Raw genomic sequence first — 16,088 nt, 5'->3', positions numbered from 1 at the left:
AAAGAAAAAATGAGTACTTATACAGATAAATATCCTCTTTAAGTGTGGGTGCAGAGGAGGGGAGAGAGAGAAGAAAGGACAAGCTATGTGTAAGAACAATACTATAAAGCACCTACTCCTTTATTAAACAATGATCCAAGACTTGTACATATATTCCACATTTCTTCTGTTAAAAAAGCCAGTAAATGACAGGGGGAAAGAGAGGAAAAGCAGTTCCATGAGATCATACTACATCACTAGGTAGCCACAACCTGGGGTATGGGCCAAAACTATAAAGGGGGTATACCCTGGAGGACTTGGGACTTGATCTAGCACCTACTGAAATCAATGAGACCCCCTTTCACGGATGTCAGTGGGTGTTCGATCAGGCCCTTGGTGAATATGCTCCATAAATAGCTTGATCCTGTCAGAATGTGGTGGTGGAGAATGAACCTCTAACAACACGGGGGGATCATCCTGTGCACAGAGAGTTCAGCAATTAGTCATATATCTTTTGGCACCAGGAATTAATAGGGTATATCTACCACCATCATCCATGTTACTTGATAAAGCCAAGGTGTATGACAAAGGGGAGCACCGTTGGTGCACTGGGCACTACACCCATGGGGCAGTGCATGTTGCAGAGGCAGGATCTAAATGCAGAACTGTGGGTTTCCCTGCAAGTTTTCAAAGCTGCAGGACTGGGAGTGGAACCTATTTTGGGGAGCAGTTGCTAGGAGTGGGGTCCATTAGGAAATATATTACTAGCAGAACAGGCTAGTATCATGGTGCCTACAGAGACACAGCCTTACAATATCTTGAGTAAATAATTATCTTCTGAGAACAAAGAGTTTACATTTAACAAGCATTTACTCTGGTCTTTACATGCTTATAAGCTTTGCACTGACATGTCAGCTGTTGCTGAAACTCACGATGCTTTTTTTCACAGACGATTAACTGGTTTTGAAAAGAAATCCAAGTTAATTTAGTGGATTATTTTTTTGTACCCAACTAAGGTTCTTGCAGTCGACTATTGGTTCTCTTGCTTAGCAGCATTGGATTCATCAAGCAGGTGTGAGGTTTACAGGATTATTTGATCAGTTATGACTCTGTAAATGTTTTGTGACTCTGTAATGCTCAAACACATTGCATAATGTAGTGTCCTCCAAATATATCATAAAATACGAATCTCTGAGAATGGCCAAATAAAACCTGTTGTCTCAAGGGTAAGAGATGGACTCACAACTTATCTGCTAATAAAAAGTCAGGTACAGTACACTTTTCATAAACTGCTTTTCAGATAGTGGCTTAATCTCCTATTCGTATACCAAATTCTGAATTGGTGTTATAATTTAAATATTTAAATATGTGGAACCATAGGTAGGCATGGTACTTTACACTACAGGGAAAAAATAAGAATTGTTCCAAGGAATTGACAATCTAGGATCCCAACCCTGAAATCATCAGGAAGATCTCTGTGCCCACGCAGAGCCACATTGACTTCAGTGGATACAATTTCCAAAGGGACCTAAGTGACTCACTTTTGAAAATGGGACTTAGGCACTTTTGAAAACTTTAGCCAGTGAGACTCCTAGGTACTGCTGCACCCATTCAGCTGCAGATTAAATATGATGGACTGTGACTCAGGGAGAGATGTTTTCAAGCAAGGGGAGTCTTACAAGGTAATACATTACATTACTGTAATACATTTTTGCTTTCCTTTTTTTTCTTTTTTTCATATAGGTGGAGCTGATAACAACCCCTACATTTAAGTTGCCTAACACTTTCCATTATAATATCCATAAGATATTATTTTCTTTGAGCTATTCTTTACATACCTTTGGTATTTGGCGGGGAGAACACCCTCTAGCTTTTCATTGTCCCAAAATATCATAGTCAGCTTTTGCTGAGATAGAAACCATTAAAAATGACCACTTTTCCTTCTCTCACTTATGTTTCTCAGGAACATGTTGGCAGCATGCCAAAATAACCATCATACACATAAATGTTCTGTGGCCAGGGTCCTGCCACCGCCGAAGCATCAACAGCCGGCAACGTACTGAGAACACCTTGGAGCTGCCAGAGTAGCTGTAGCAGTGGTGGTGGGAGGCTGGAGCTGCACCACATCACAAAGGCTGGAGAAGGGAAGCGAGAAAGTGAGTCAGGTCAGCCCCCTCCTAGCATGTGGCCTATTAGCCCAACCCCCCTGTGTGGGGTGGGGTCAACACATGGGGCAGGAGTTCCCCCCAATTTCTTGGGCAGAGTAAAGAAAGTTGTTGTTTGATATGAATGTTCTGGTTTGGGCGGTGACTGCAGTCTGTTAGAAGAACCTGTTCTGTGTAAATCTACCTTTCAGAATGAATTGCCAGTAGCAATAGTCTTTCTTGCAATGCATTTGTGGTCTGTCTGCCATGTGCAAGCTTTCCCCTTTTTATAGTGTGTTGTCCCGTCTTATATTTGGCCGTATTATTATATGTGGGTCTGGCTGGAAAACAAGAATGTTTGGAAGGAAAAAAATGGGATTTGAAACTAGACCTTTCAATTTTTTTTCACAAAAAACTATAACAATGGCCACCCCCAGGAAGTCAAAATCCTACTGGTTGGGGCACTCGTGTGGGATGCCTGAGACCCAGGTTCAAGACCATACTCTGCCTGATGCAGAGCAGAAACTTAAACCTGGTTCTCTCAGGTGAGTGCCCTAATCTCCAGGCTATTGATTATTCTAAAGTGGGCCTCCCTCTGTCTCTTCCACTCCTTCTATCCCACAGCCTGTATCTGGGAGATCTTCCTGGTGAAACTGATACATTTCCATGAAAAGTTTCAGATTTGACAAATTGGCATTTTCCAGTGAAAAATCACTTCACTGAAAATTTCTCAGCCAGCTCTACTTACCTGTCAGTCTACAAAATGTCCTTCCAGACATCTACCAAATGCCACACAGAAGCTGTCAGTTTTATACTGTATTTGTGGGTAACCATGAAAGGGCTAAGCATCAGTAAAATTTTTGCCAGCTACTAACCAAGAAGGCATGCTTTGACCAAGGGTAATAAAGTAATCACAAAGAAAAACAGGTTGTTGGAGAAAAGCGCACACAAATGCTGAATAAAATTAAGGAAGCTTTCCATTCCTACATGCCAAGAAGCTAATTAGAAAATAAATTGCAGGCCAACAGTGGAATTGCTATGAATAGAAAATAAGTGACTTCATAGAGAAGATTATCATCAAGTTTTCTAGACTGTATTATAGTTGAGGGAGCAACCTTGGTTGCATATGTTTCAAGCAATAGCAGGTCTCCATTTTGAACCTTTTTTCCTTTCTGGAAAACCCCACTAAAATTTAATAGTGATTAAATCAATTGGGTTTTATAGAAATTCTAGAAAACTATTCAAATTCTATAGAGTGATGGACAAATGCCCATGATGTAGGCTGTATGAAAAATATTAATGTTATAAATCTCTAATAAATGTTATAGGACTTCTTAAAAGGTTTCAACAAGGCGGCCAGATTCTTCTGTTGACCACCGTTGGAAAATGTTAGACTCATAGAATCATAGGGTTAGAAGGGACTGCAAGGCTCATCTAGTATAATCCCCTACCAAGATGTAGGATTTGTTGTGTTTAAACCAAGACAGATGGCTATCCAGCCTCTTTTTGAAGACCTCTAGTGAAGGAGCTTCCATAACCTCACTAGACAGTCTGTTCCACTGTCCTATTGTTCTTACAGTTAGGAAGTTTTTCCTGAGATTTAATCTAAATATACTATGCTGTAATTTGAACCCATGCCTCTTGTCCTTTCCTCTGTGGCAAAAGAGAACAACTCTTCTGCCATCTTTCTTATGGCAGATATAGCTCCTCTTTTCCAAACTAAACATATCCAGTTCCTTCATATCAGCCTATGCTGATATGGCTTGCATTCCATCCGTTCTATAATCTTTGTTGCTCACCTCAGGACCCTTTCCAGTTTCTCCACATTCTTTCTATACATTGGTGACGAAAACTGGACATAGTGCTCCAGCTAAGCAGTGCAGATTAGAGAGGTACTATCACCTCCCATGACTTGCATGCTGTGTCTCTGTTAATGCAACCTAAAATTGCATTTGCTTTTTTTACAACAGCATCGCATTGCTGACTCATGTTGAGGTAATGATCCACCACAACTCCCAGATCTTTCTCAGCAGTGCTGCTGCCAAGCCAGTTATCCCCCATTCTGTAGTTGTGCATTTGGTTTTTCTTCCCTACATTTAGCACCTTACATTTGTCTTTGCTGAATTTCATTTTGTTGTCTACAGCCCCGTTCTCCAATTTATAAAGATCCCTCTGAATTTTAGCTCTATCTTCCAAAGTGTTGGCAACCCCCCGCCCCAGCTTTGTCATCTGCAAATTTGATCAGTCTGCTTTCTATTCCTACATCCAGGTCATTAATAAAGATGTTAAACAACACCAGTCCCAGAACAGGTCCCTGTGAAACTCCACTTGAGATCTCCCTTCAATCTGACATCATTCCATTAATAGTTACTCTTTGTTTGAGGTTATTTAACCAATCATGTATCCATTTTATAGTAGTTCTGTGAAGCCTGCATTTCTCCAACTTACTTAACAGAATGTCATGTGGGAGGGGGGTGAGGGGGTGAGAGAACCTGGATTTCTGCAGGAAATGGCCCACCTTGATTATCATACACATTGTGAAAAGAGTGGTCACTTTGGATGGGCTGTTACCAGCAAGAGAGTGAGTTTGTCCGTGGGGGGGCGGAGGGTGAGAAAACCTGGATTTGTGCTGGAAATGGCCCATCTTGATGATCACTTTAGATAAGCTATTACTAGCAGGAGAGTGGGGTGGGAGGAGGTATTGTTTCATGGTGTCTGTGTATATAATAATGATATTCTGCAATTTCCACAGTATGCATCCGATGAAGTGAGCTGTAGCTCACGAAAGCTCATGCTCAGATAAATTGGTTAGTCTCTAAGGTGCCACAAGTACTCCTTTTCTTTTTGTGTCAAAAACGTTGCTGAAGTCCAGGTATATTATGTCCACCATATTCACCCTACCCACCAAACCAGTTATTCTGTCAAAGAAGGAAATCAAGCTGGCTTAGCATGATTTGTTCGTAGTAAATCCATGCTGGCTGCTAGTGATTACTCCTTCATCTTTCAGGAATTCACAAATGGAATGTTTTATACATTGCTCCATTAGCTTCTTAGGTATCAAAGTCAGGCTCACTGGTCTACAGTTCTCTGGCTCCTCCTTTCTCCCTTTTTAAAGATGGGCACTATGTTAGCCCTTCTCCAGTTACTGGGACCTTTCCTATCATCCATGAGTTTGCAAATATTATTGCCAGTGTGACTCAAAGATTTATTTACTAATTCCTTCAGTACCATGAGGTGAATAACCTCAGGCCCCGCTGACTTGAATTCATTCAGATTGGTCAGAAGATCTCTGACGTGTTCTTTGCTTATCCTGATCTGCATCCCTTCCTCTTTATTGTCTATGGTAACTTTTCTAGTTGTCTGGTCACACATTATTTTTTCGGAGAAGACTGAAGCAAAGTAGGCATCAAGCAGCTCTGCCTTCTTATCACCATCCGTTACCAGCTCACCTTTTCCACTAAACAGCAGACCCACACCACCCTAATCTTTCTTTTTTGTCTGATATATTTGAAGAACCCCTTCCTTTTTTCTCTAACATTCTTTTCCAGCTGCATCTCATTCTTTGCCTTGACTCTCCTGATTTTGTCCCTAAATTCTCATGTTGTTCCCATGTATACTTCCTGGGTGACATGCCCCATCTTCCATTTCCTATATGTATCCCTTTTGGTTTTAGATAGCTAAAAAGCTCCTTGTACAGCCACATTGGCCTCCTGTGGCTCTTCTGATCTTTCCTCTGCACTGGAATAGCTTGATGTTGAACCTCTAGTATTACATCTTTTAGGAACTGCCAGCCCCCTTCAACTCCTTTTCTTCCCAACTAATCTTTCCATGGGACCTTGCCTACTATTTCTCTGAATTGGTTGAAATCTGCCTTTTTGAAGTCCAGTGTCCTTGTTCTGCTGTTCTCATGTCCTCCTTTCCTTAAGATCTTGAATTCTATCCGATCATGATCACTTCCTCCCAAGTTCCTGACCACCTTCACTTTTGCAACTAATTCATCCCTGTTGGTCCAAAGCAGATCCAAAATAGATGACCCCCTACTTGTTTCCTCAACTTTCTGAATCAGAATGTTGTCTCCTACACATGCTAAAAACTTGCAGAACATGTTATGTTTTGCTATAATAGTCTTCCAACAGGATATCAGCGAAGTTAAAATCCCCCATTAATAGTAGCTCATGTGTGTTAGTTAATCTTGTTACCAGCTTGTAGAATAACTCATCCACTTCCCCTTCCTGATGTGGTGGTCTATAATAGACACCCCGCGCACACACCATAACATTGCTACTATTCTTTGCCCTTTTTATCCTTACCCAGAGACTCTCAGTAGGTCTGTCTCTCACTTCCTCTTGGACCTTGGAGCAAGTGTAGATACATTCTTGATATACAGCCCAACACCACCTCCTTTTCCCCATACCTATCCTTCTGGAATAAGCTATATCCCTCAATGCTGGTACTCCAGTCATGGGAGTTGTCCCACCAATTCTCTCTAATGCCAATTAAGTCATAATTTTCTTCATATACCGTGACTTCCAGTTCATCCTGCTTGTTCCCTATACTCCTTGCATTTGTCTACAGGCATTGAAGATGTCCTGTGTAAAGCTATTGGCTGATTTTTGCTGATTCATCGTGGAAGGTGAGCTCACTAATTCCAACCTGGATGTAAAGGATGTGGGAATGACTCACTGGACAGGGAAGTAGGATCTGGCACAGAAAGGTCCTACACAACAAGCCATGAAATCATCCAGTGGGAGAATGCTTAGTTTGACTTATACTGTGGTGGTGTTTACCTTGTTAATTAAGCCAAGCTTCAAAAATGAGGTGAGTTTGTTTGTGCACTGAGTATAATCTTTGGCTGGAGCACTGTGGGAATCCCTCTGTTAACAAAGGGTTATTCAGGTGGACAAGCAACAACGGAATGTTTCTGTGGCTACTTGACCAAGTGAATCTTCTGAATCCTAGAATGTTTACCATATATTCACAAATCCAAACGCCTGCGACATGGCAGCAAGTCCTTCTTGCCGTATAAAACCTGTGGCTTCAAGTAACCTATGTTTTAAACTCTCGGAGTAAATTTTCCAAAATGACTGATTTCTAGGTGCCCAACTTGAAACATTTTTAAAGGGGCCTAATTTTCAGAGGACTCCCAGCCTCTGACCCAGCTACTATCTTGCTGAATAAATTGGCATTGTTTGCAATACAGCTGGAAGAGGGCAGGTGACTATGACTTACCATCAGAAATTGTAAAACATTTTTCTCCCCTTCCCCTTTAGTACAGATTAAACAAGGGATAGAGCTTTAGCCTTTTAAATAATCAATACTTGCAATTGAAAGACACCCTGACATTTATTTTCCCCTACTGCCCTTGTTGCTGGAGGCCGGGCAATGCCAATTTCTATTTAAGATATAGCGAGCACTCATGGTTCTCACCGTGTGAAACTTCAGAATGCTGTGTTGAAACAAATAGGTGCAACGATTGCCGTCTTTCTCTTATTTTACCGTACACTGTGGGTGCTGACAGAAAATTTAAAAAGTGAGTTATCCTTCCTACCATCTGATATCATAACAACACCTACTGTGCTCTTTCCCATTTGGCATCTGTTGGTGTTTTCATTGTAAACCCACACTTTCAAGAATGTAGAGTCTGGCATAAAATGTTGTTTTAGACTCCAACTTTTTGTAATGAATTATATTAGTTAGAAAAGGAAAAGAGCTGGTTCTGTCCCCCTTTCACTCCCCAGGCTTATAAATCAGCAAAGCCCACTAAGATATAATGCAAACGACAATACAAATAAAAGTTTTTAATGCATATACAAAAATGTTTTTTGGTCCCAAAGGGTATCTGAAAGTGACATACTCACAATGCATTTACCTTTATTAGATGTTGCCATGGCAGTTACCTTAATTCCATCTTCCACAATCCTGAGATCTGAAAAAGGGAAAACATAAATGTGTAATTTAGTGAAGAGGATATTACAGCATGGCTACCTCATAACTTGAGCGTCAGCATCCACTCAGCACATCAGGACTGTCCCCTCCGCATCACCTTCCACATGCACAAAATTGCAGCCAGGTGGAGAAAGGGAACTGTGTTTTGTATAGACTGCAGCAGGGTACTGTGGGGGTTGGGGGCCCAAAGAGGAGGAGGTTACAGTAATCAAAAAGGGCCTGAAAAAGGGTTTGAGTAGAGTAGAGAGACAGAGTGAGAGAGAACATCAGCTCTTAGGCATATTTTGGCAGAAGAAGTAGTGAGATTTTTATCGATCCTGGATGTGTGGGGTAGGACAGAGGGAAAAGCCAAAGATGCCCCCAGAGATAGGAAGGGATGGTATTGTCAACAGGGAGAGAGAACGGCGGAAGTGGAGAAGTTTGTAAAACAGAAGATCAGGAACTTAGTTTTGGCCATGTTAAGTTAAAGCTGACCATGAACCATCCAGGAGGGATGTCAGAGAGAAGGGCTAAAATAGGGCATTGGCTGGAGGAAGGTCAGGAGTCAAACAGGTTGAGAGTTTTCCCTCAGAATAATTTTCAGAATAATGCCTTTTTCACAAAAGCTTCCATGGGAAAATTTCGATTGTGTCAAAATTTTGATTTTTTTTTAATGCAAAATTTGAAATGATGGCTCCCCTGAAGGCAGAGCTCCCCAAACAAGCAGTCAGCAAACCAAAAAACTCCACATTGGTTATCCTGAAACTGAATGTTTTAATGAAATCCTTCTTACAAAAAAAATCATGTTTTTGACTATTCATTCTGATTTGGGACAATTTTTCCCCCCAAACATGACATTTTTCTCGGGAAGAGATTACCATTGTTCAACCACCTACAGTCAGGTGTAAAAAGAAAAGGAGTACTTGTGGCACCTTAGAGACTAACCAATTTATTTGAGCATAAGCTTTCGTGAGCTACAGCTCACTTCATCGGATGCATACTGTGGAAACTGCAGAAGACATTATATACACAGAGACCATGAAACAATACCTCCTCCCATCCCACTCTCCTGCTGGTAATAGCTTATCTAAAGTGATCACTCTCCTTACAATGTGTATGATAATCAAGTTGGGCCATTTCCAGCACAAATCCAGGTTTTCTCACCCTCCGCCCCCGCACACACAAACTCACTCTCCTGCTGGTAATAGCCCATCCAAAGTGACCACTCTCTTTACAATGTGTATGATAATCAAGGTGGGCCATTTCCAGCACAAATCTAGGTCCCCCCCCCACCCAAAACACACACACACAAACTCACTCTCCTGCTCCCAGTCAGGAATAGTGAGATAGATCGTAAGTCCTTACCAGACAGTTGGAACTGTAGTAGAAAGCTGATTGATCCTTTTTGCTGTGCACCCTGGATTTCAAGAATTAAGCTTTGGGGAGGGGGATTTTCCAGCGTACTCAGCATTGGTCTAATCCTGCTTCCATAGAAGTCAGTGAGAGTTTTACTGGCTTCGATAACTGTAGAGTTAGGAAAACGCTTTAAAAAAATCCCATCCACGCTGGCTTCAAATTTTGTTGCTGCTGCTTCAGGACTATGCAACTTCTCCAGTTACTGCCAATTGTATTTTCCTTCTCTCATACTGCATGGAATTGGCAGATTCTAACATTAACAATTTTGCCCATGAATAACTTGTTGATTTGGAAAATGAAGTTTGTCAGACCAAACTGAGGCACAAATGTTCATTGTGGACTAGTGTAGAGGAGTGTCTTGAACTTTTTACAGCAAAATGTTTGACATTATGAAGTAGGGAAAAGTTTAAATCTCTGAAAAAGATGCAAAAAATATATTTTTGAGTCCTTTAGGCTTGTAAATACTCTTGGAAATGTTACTGTCTGTCAGCAAAATTTTCAGGTCCGTAACAGGAGTGCTGAGACAGCTGATGTCAAAAGTTGGTCATGTAAATGGGTCTTGCCACTTTCACTGTAAAGTCACTTCCAAGTGACTCCTCAAATACTTCAAGATCTCTGAACAAGTTTACAAATCAGTTCCTTCCTGCAAATCAACACTGTAATAGTTAATTCATGCTTCCACAGCTGGTTCATTAGCATTCCAAAGGAACTTGCAATCTCCTTGAAATTTCCTTCAGCATAGTACAAGCATAATTGAATGTTAAGAGATTCAAAATTTAATTTTTGTATTTCTTAACCAAATCTATTCAAACATGCCCTATGCAATAGGTCTCTCAAAGGATTAGATGCAGGACAGGTTGACATTTTACAGCCAACCATTTCTGAGTTACATATACACAAAAAAGGTTAGAGCTTTTTTTTTTTTTTCAAAAACAGTGAAGCCAGCAATGTTTTTAAGTCCTATAGTCCCAACATTATGTTTGTCTGATTAACTTGGATTTTTTTAGGGAGATAAAGGACTCTTGTGGATTGAGGCAAAGGTCTAATCATCAAAAATTTCAGACCAAGAATTTTTCAAGAAATACAAAAGGGGTAAAATTGTTTTCATTAATAGTCATAATCTTTCACCCTTAACTTTGATGCAGTCTGGAAACCAAAATATCTATGGTGAAAGCTTAAAGTGGTGATCTAATACTTTCCCCAGCATAATTAAGGGCAAGAATACCACTAATATTAGCACTGAATAATAATAGTATATAGTTCATATGCTGTGCTTTTCCTCAAAGTGCTTTACAGAGGAAACAGTATCATCGCCATTTTCAGATGGAGAAACTGATGTGACTTTCCTAAGGTCACCCAGCAGGAAAATGGTAGAGCCAGGACTGGGCCCTGCAGCTCCTAAGTCCCAGTCCAGTGCTATATCTATCAGACAGCACTGCCTCTCAGTGGTATAACCCTTATTAGATGTACTAGGGATAGCCAAACAATCAAAAATACCATTCATCTAAATATTTTCATTGTAGTTATAGACACATAGTGTAACTTTTTTTTTCAGACAATAAAAACAGTAAGTTCATGAACAAGGAGCAAGAGTCATACCCTGTCTGGATGCACATTTATAACATATTCTATAAGGATCAAATCCTTTAGTTAAACATTCTCATTTTAAACCAATTTGCATAAATAAGGGCCCATTTCACAAGGAGCCTGCTCGCTGGAAGAAATGGTAATTGACTAGGAAATATGCACTACAAGTCACATTTCTTTTAATGTTCTCACCTGGTACAAAACAGATTAATTTCCTAGTGGGTCTTAGAGTCGTGGTTCTCCCACGATCCAATCCAAATTTCAACCATGAGTCCACTTCCCAGAATTCCTTGCCTAATTTCAAATAGTCTTTCTGGACGTGAGGGTGGAAACTCCACCCCCTCTGTGTCCTGGCTGCTAGGAACATGGCAGTTTGATGCTTTCCTACTCCAGCCTTCCCCCAAGTTCTGGGAATGGGGAAGCCATTGTCTTTTCCTTACCTTCCTCCCAGCTTCTCAGTTATGTTGGGGAGTGCCAATAAAACATTTTGTACCACATCACCATGAGTATATGTGACCCATAGGTCAGAGAGAAACTATTTTATGAATGTTTTGAGGGTTTTTTAAATTGTATTGCTTCTGTTGTTTTATACACTCTGTCTATAGAGTTTTCCTTGCCACATTCTGTCCCTTAGTCATCCCCTCCCCATGACAATCTCCCCTTGGCACAAAGATGGTTGCTGGGGCAGGAGTGTGGACTAAGTCAACTGTCCCCTCCTCTCCACCCAGCCACTGAGCATGAGGAGCAGCCAGGCTGGGGCATGCACATTGTTCCTGCTCACCAAAAATTAATGTAGCTTAAGCTCTCATTAAAAAGAGAGTCCTGAGGACAGCTACAGGCAGGAAGTCACAAGAGTTGCAGCTTTAGTCGAGAAGCAGGAGATAATTTCATAAATGGAGGTGTAATACAAATGGAGCTGGTTGTGCCCCCTAAAGTTAAGGTTGCCCCATACTTCCCATTATAAAACCCTATTTTCAGTTGCTTATAATCGCTAAACTTAAACTGTTTGGGCTGAAATGAGATTTAAAAAATTGTCCATGTTGGAAAAAAAATCTTACAACTATTTTGCTGAGAAGCTTTAGTGCTTCCATGCTTTGGAGAACAGACTTGAAATTTGGCAGGGGGAAAGCCCTGGCATCACAGATATGCCTTTCTACTATAACTGTGAACATTCACTCACATTTCGCCAAGTACTAAGCCTACAAAAAATCTCATAGCATTACTTTCCCCTGCAATTGGTCATCCAGGCTGGTGTGGCACCAAACAATGGGCCTAAGGGATGGGAGACTTTTTCCTATGCTCTCATAGCTACCGCTGCTGGCATTAATTCTGACATGTCCCAATTTTTCAGGGCTTGATTTTGAAACCGTAGTGTTCTTTTAACATATTTTTACATAATGTGTGTGTGAATAATATATATAAAAACATGACATATGAAATCAGTTACTTTCCAAACATTACTAGATTGTCCAAGTTTAGGAGATAGGTCCAAAAAACTCATCATAGATACAACATAGTTCCTCACTGACAGTGAAACCCAGGTTAAGTGAAATCTGAGGCTCCACACCATGTGACTTCCTTCTTAGATCATCATTATATTGTATTGTTGTTGTGGAGTGGGTTATACCTCATTTAAATTGTTGGGTGTGAGCTATACCCAATTAAGAGACAGCTAAGCAGCCCCCCATCTAAGACAAATGGGGTCTGAAAACCTGCCCAGGAATTTGGTCTACATGGGCAGAGGACTCCACAGGATATTGTCTTTGGATAAGGGTGTGTGTATGCATGAGAGAGACACAAACAGCCTGGGAAGGGGCAAAAGAGATGCACAGGTGAAAGAGGCTTGTGGCTGCAAGCAAAGAAACTATTTCCTGTTATTTTGGTTCTTCCTGTGTTTGGGGAAACATGACTTTGTACATTCCTTGTAAATAAATGAGATTGCATCAAAGATATCAGACTCCATCAATTCCTCCTCCCAGTTGGAAACATTTGCATGATCCTGAATTTTGGCTTGACTACTCGGGTCAAAAGGGGTAATATATATTCACTGGTGAACACCAGACGTATTTGGCTTTCATGATAAATATGTAATCAATCATTCGTTATGGAAAAATAAAACTGTTCATGTCTTATGAGAGACTTGATCTCTTAAGTATCCAACTACAATATGTTTATAATATAGTATTATATATTGTACTTGCATCTGATTTGAAATACTTTATTTTCAGTGACATTCACTAAATGCAATTCATTTCATGCTTCTTCTTAACTAATTTGCTTTCTCCTGTTTACTAACTGAATAATTGTCAGAGTGTAATTAACACAGATGTCACATGTGCAATACTTTTCAGGTTCAGGTTAAATTTATTCTACTGCATATGGAAGTGTCTAATTAGATTGCCATCTAAAATGATAAAACAGTTTGGGTTTTTAAATGAGTATTTTTTTTAAAGACTTGCATCTTATTTAGTAGTACAGTAATTTCATTAGTTGTCAGTTTGTAAAATGAGGATCTCTTATGATACACATCAGTTTTGGATGATGGTTATCAAGAGGGAAATGTATGTAAATTCAAGAAGAGGTCCCTGCCAAAACTCCAGACTCTGAGGGACTCTGATACTCATAGCTGGTCCTGATTGTATAACAGACAAATCAAAATCTTGGAACTAAACACTCCCAAATGTTACGGGAGTGTTGAAATCCAGATCCAAACTTTTTGGCTTTGTCCATCTCGCATGTAAACACCTATTTCTCAATGACTCCCTGAATTATTTTTTTAATGTATATGGGAGTTTGGAACAGCAGAAATGCAGATCTTGGTTGGCAATAAATCATGAAAGCTTTATGCTTTATGCTCTACTTTATTACAGTAAAAGACAAGACCTGTACTAAGTGTGACTTGGATACTTCATTTACAAAGCAGTTATGGGAAACAGTTACGATTCTAACAATAATATTTGATTTATTGTGACACTTCATGTTAATGTCAACAATGTAAATATATTATGTGGGATGGAGAATATAAAAACTGATTTTAATCGTACAATCTATATATTTAATTTATAGTGCACAAAAAGTTTTATTTTCCAGGTTCTTTCATAATGAGTGACCAGAAATATTTAGAATAAAAGTAAATCAATAAATTGTATCATGTAAATTAACAAAAGCTAATCTATTTATTTGAATAGAAAATAAGTTAGTGGGTCAATGTAGTTACATTACTGATTTTACTTAATATTTTACTTAATATTTTACTTAATATGGATTATCTTTTTTCATATACTTCTTATTAGGGAGTAATTCTGATGAATGATTAAAGTACAGGTTATAATCTGTAGAATTTAATCCATAGTACTGAATGTGAGCCTAAGAGCAATTCAAAGATGTAACCTGCTGGAAATTTTTCTTTTTGGGTTAAGTGACCGCTATCAGTTAATGTGCAAAAATATTAAGTATGTTGATTATATACATTATACATTCTGATTAAATAACCAAATGAAAAAATGGAGTAAGTACTATTCTCAGGGTTCCTTCCCTACTCTGAATTCTGGGGTACAGATGTGGGGACCCACATGCAAGACCCCCTAAGCTTATTTTTATCATCTTAGGTTAAAAACTTTCCCAAGGCACAAATTCCACCTTGTCCTTGAACAGTATGCTGCCACCACCAAGTGATTTAGACAAAGAATCAGGGAAAGGATCCACTTGGAGTTCCTGTTCCCTCAAAACATCCCCCCAAGCCCTTACACCCCCTTTCCTGGGGAGGCTTGAGAATAATATCCTAACCAATTGGTTACAAAGTGAACACAGACCCAAATCCCTGGACACTGAAAAAAAATCAATCAGTTCTTAAAAGAAGAATTTGATTTGAAAAAAAAAAAGAAAAGATAAAAATCCCCTCTGTAAAATCAGGTTGGAAGATAACTTTACAGGGTAACAAAAGATGCACAAAACCCAGAGGAACCCCCTCTAGCCTTAGTTCAAAGTTACAACAAAACAGGGATAAACCTCCCTCCAGCCAAGGAAAAATTCACAAGTTGAGAAAACAAAGATAAACTAATACGCCTTGCCTGGCTATACGTACAATTTCTGTAATATGAGAGACTGGTTCAGAATGGTTTGGAGGACATGAATTGATGTCCGGTCCCTCTTTGTCCCAAGAGTGAATGAACACAGAAACAAAGAACCCAAAACAAAGCCTCTCCTCTCACCCCACCCAGCCACCCCAGATTTGAAAGTATCTTTTGTCCCCATTGGTTCCTTTGGTCAGGTGCCAATCAGGTTATTTGAGCTTCTTAACCCCTTACAGGTTAGGAGGAATTTTAGGCTACCCTTATGATTATGACAACTATAGATTGGTATTTGAACAAAAAGCAAACAATTTTGTTAAGAACCAAAGAGAATAGTACTTTACCTTATATTCCACTTGAATATTCAAGTTCCGGTGTCTTTTGATACCACATTTTCCTCACAGCATAATCAGACTATCAAATAAGTATTTTTATGGCTCCATCCTGAAGTCTTTATTCAGGGAAAACTCCCTCTGAAATCAATGGCAGGTTTGTCTGAGTAATTGTCCAGGAAATGTGGTATGCCTTGATGCATACTTCCTTGAGAAATAACTAATTATCCTCATCCCAAAAATGTCATCCAGGTATAAAATTAGTGCTGGAGTAAATAATTGTTTACCACAAAAACAAATGATCTGTGAGAGAATTTTTTTCTCAGAATTGCCTCAGTCCTTAAAACTCCCTAGTTAAAGCACACGTTTATTTTATCAGAGTGTGAATTTCACACATGGGAACTATATCATTAATCTGATAGGGTTTAGCAGTTAATGGAAGGATTTCCTGTGTCAGTCAAGATGAGTGGTTTTTAAATGTAACTATCTTTCAGAATTTAGAATCTCTTTTAAAACCAGCAGAAAGGAAAAGAAAATGACGGGGGGAGGGAGGGCAGAATCCACAAAACGAAAGCCATTTAGTGAACGTGAGGGCATCTGTTCTGTGAAACAGTCTGTTCCAATATGCTTCATTT

General features: G+C 39.6%; 1 long non-coding RNA gene across 1 annotated transcript; it reads right to left on the bottom strand.

Annotated features, from left to right (window-relative positions):
- Positions 1 to 610: 610 nt before the first annotated feature.
- Positions 611 to 15,713, bottom strand: LOC119565500. The gene is made up of 3 exons (XR_005224172.2): positions 15,466 to 15,713; positions 7,993 to 8,049; positions 611 to 2,114 (listed from the first exon to the last, which is right to left on the bottom strand). It is a non-coding gene; the product is annotated as an uncharacterized LOC119565500 (long non-coding RNA).
- Between the last annotated feature and the right edge of the window lie 375 nt (positions 15,714 to 16,088).

Source organism: Chelonia mydas, chromosome 2 (genome assembly GCF_015237465.2).
Source record: "Chelonia mydas isolate rCheMyd1 chromosome 2, rCheMyd1.pri.v2, whole genome shotgun sequence".
Lineage (NCBI taxonomy): Eukaryota > Metazoa > Chordata > Testudines > Cheloniidae > Chelonia > Chelonia mydas.
This window is presented reverse-complemented; position numbering and strand designations above follow the sequence as displayed.